Here is a 3570-nt window from a genome sequence, read left to right on the forward strand (position 1 = left end):
CATTATGCCAAATGCTTGGGAGAGTACAATACTACAGAAACAGCTTAGATTTTAAAGGGGGATAGAGACATCAAAATAAACTATTGATTGGAGAAATGGGAGAGTAGAAGAAAGCATATATAACTGCCATGGGGCTGGAGTGAATACCAAGTGTTTAAGGGGTAATAATAATGATGGTATTTGTTAAGTGCTTATTACGTGCCAAGAACTGAGCAATGCAAGTACACAAGCAAACCCAGAAGGGAAGGGAAATTGAGGAAATGAGGGTTTAGACAGTGAAGGCCTCTTGGGGATGTAATTTTAGAAGGGCTCTGAAGGTGGGAAGAGCAGTGGTCTGTTGGATATGAAAGGGGAGAATGTTCTAAACCAGAAGGAAAATGTGGGCAAGAGATTGCCAATGAGCCAGATGATATGATTGAATGTCTGCCTTAAAGAAAACAGTGAAGAGTTTCCATTTGATGGTCTGGGAAGGTTTTTGATGAATGAGGATATGTGGACTGAAGGTTTTTTGTTTGGTTGGTTGATTTTTTTTATTTTAGAAAAATGATCTGGGCCATAGAGTGAACTATGGACTGGAGAGAAAGGAGGCAGGGAGGCCAGTGGGAAGAACAATGCTGCAATCAAGGCAGGCTACAAGAGCTTGAATCAGTAGGGTTCTAGTTTAGATGGAGAGGAAAGGGTGGATTCTAGAGATGTCGTGAAGGTAGAACCAGCAGGTTCCTTAACAAAATGAATGTGCAGGTTGAATGAGAGAGGTTAGTCTAGGAAAATGCCAAGGTTATGGGCTTTTGAGGCAGGGATGATTGTGATGTTGTCTATGGTGATAGGAAAGACTGGGACAGGATAAGGTCTTAGGCGGAAGATGGGGAGTTCTCTTTTGGATATGTTAAGTTTGAAGTGTTGGCAGGACATCCAAGTAGAGATGGCTTGAAGATAGGAGGAAATGCAAAACTGTAGAGAAGGAGAGAAGTCAGGGCTGGAGAGATAGATTTAGGAAGCATCTGCAATGAGATGATAGTTGAAGCCCTAGAAGCAAATATATTTTCCCAGGGAGCAGGTGTAGATGGAGAACAGAAAGAGATCCAGAACCCTGAGAGATTCCCACATGGGTTGGGAGGCAGAAGAGGAGGAAGCAGCATGGTGTAGTGGTTAGGACACGGGCCTGCGAGTCAGATTAGAGCAAGGGCCTGGGGGTCATAGGCACTTAAATTCTAATCCCGGCTCTGCCACTTGTCTGCTATGTGACTTGGGCAAGTCACTTCACTTCGCTGTGCCTCAGTTATCTCATCTGTAAAACAGAGATTGAGATTGTAAGCCCCATGTGAAACAAAGACTGTGCCCAACCTGATTACATGTCCAACCTGATTACCTTGTATCTACCCCAGTGCTTAGTACAGTGCCTGGCATGTAGTGAGTGCTTAGCAAATACTATGAGAGAGAAAGAGAGAGGGAGAGGGAGAGAGAGAGAGAGAGAGAGAGAGAGAGAGAGAGAGAGAGAGAGAGAGAGAACACATCTGAGAAAGAAACTGAGGAGAGGTGGAGAGATAGGAGGAGAACCAGGAGAGGACAGTCTCAGTAAATCCTGTGTGGCTCAGTGGGAAAAGCATGGGCTTGGAAGTCAGAGGTCGTGGGTTCTAATTGCAACTCTGCCACTTGTCTGCTGTGTGACCTTGGGTAAGTCACTTAACTTCTCTGTGCCTCAGTTCCCTCATCTGTAAACTGGGACAACCTGATTACAAGGTAATCAGGTAATACGACTGATTGATTGATTGTATATACCCCAGTGCTCAGAACAGTGCTTGGCACATAGTAAGGACAAATACCACCATTATTATACAATCCTTACAGTAGAGGGTTTGTCTATAGTGTCAAAGGCAGCTGAGATGTCTAGGAGGAGAAGGATGGAGTAGACACAAATGGATTTGGCAAGAAGGAGGTCACTGGTGACCTTAGGGAGGGCAGTTTTCATGGAGTGGAGGGGGAGGAGGCCAGATTGGTGGAGGTCAAGAAGAGAATTGGAGGACAGGAAGTCGAGACAGTGGGTAACAGCAACTCATTTGAGGCATTTCGAAGGGAAAAGGAGGCAGGAGATGGGGCAATAACTGAAGCGTGCTGAGGGGTCAAATCAATGGTTTTGTTAGGGTAGGGGATACAGGGGCATGTTGGAAAGCAGTGGGGAAGAAGCCACCAGGAAGTGAGTTTTAGTTGAAGATGGCAGTCAGTGAGGGAAGAAGAGGGCAAATACTTTAACAGAGGAGAGAAGAGATGGGGGCTGAAGGGGCAGATTTTCAAAGAATGTGGAAGATCCCCTTCCCCTTTAGACCTGGGGTGTATCAGCTAATTCTGTTGTATTGTACTCTTAGTACAGTTCTCTGCACATAGTAAAGGTTCAATAAATACCATTGACTGATTGACTGACAAGATACTATGAATGTTTTGCTGAGCCAGTGACCACACTGGCCTCTCTGGATTAGGTCAGCATCCCACAGACTCCTTGGTTCTCAAACCTTGGAGAAGAGTCAGTTGAAAGTCATGATTAAAGGAGAGAAGCTTCCATGCTTCCGATCTCCCATCTCTCAGAGTTCATGCTAGGAAGCAGTGTGGCCTAGTGCATGGAGTCACAGGAGTCAAAAGGTCATGAGTTCTAATCCCAGTTCTGCCACTTGTCTGTTGTGTGACCTTGGGCAAATCACCTCACTTCTCTGGGCCTCAATTCCCTCATCTGTAAAATGGGGATTGAAAATATGAGCCCCATCTGGGACAGAGACTCTGTCCAACCAGATTTGCTTGCATCCACCCCAGTGCTTAGTATAGTGCCTGGCACATAGGAAGTGCTTAATAAATACCATTATTTTTTCCTGGTGAGGATTTTTGAGTCAGTCAGTTCCTGTCTTGAGATGCAGGTTCAGCATGAGGTACTCCTTAGACATCACATCATCATCATCATCATCAATCGTATTTATTGAGCACTTACTATGTGCAGAGCACTGTACTAAGTGCTTGGGAAGTACAAATTGGCAACATATAGAGACAGTCCCTACCCAACAGTGGGCTCACAGTCTAAAAGGGGGGAGACAGAGAACAAAACCAAACATACTAACAAAATAAAATAAATAGAATAGATATGTACAAATAAAATAAATAAATAAATAAATAAATAAATAGAGTAATAAATATGTACAAACATATATACATATATACAGGTGCTGTGGGGAAGGGAAGGAGGTAAGATGTGGGGGATGGAGAGGGGGACGAGGGGGAGAGGAAGGAAGGGGCTCAGTCTGGGAAGGCCTCCTGGAGGAGGCGAGCTCTCAGCAGGGACTTGAAGGGAGGAAGAGAGCTAGTTTGGCAGATGGGCAGAGGGAGGGCATTCCAGGGCCGGGGGGATGACGTGGGCCGGGGGTCGATGGCAGGACAGGCGAGAGCGAGGTACGAGGTACGATTTCACATCTAAAATGTCCTCTGCTTCCCCACCGAGAATGGCTCAGCCTGGTTCTCAAGGACCCTCACAAAGCAGGTGAAGTCTAACTCCTCCCAGGATGGACCCAGAATTGAATTCCACTTCAAACC

The sequence above is a fragment of the Tachyglossus aculeatus genome, chromosome 6 (genome assembly GCF_015852505.1).
Source record: "Tachyglossus aculeatus isolate mTacAcu1 chromosome 6, mTacAcu1.pri, whole genome shotgun sequence".
Lineage (NCBI taxonomy): Eukaryota > Metazoa > Chordata > Mammalia > Monotremata > Tachyglossidae > Tachyglossus > Tachyglossus aculeatus.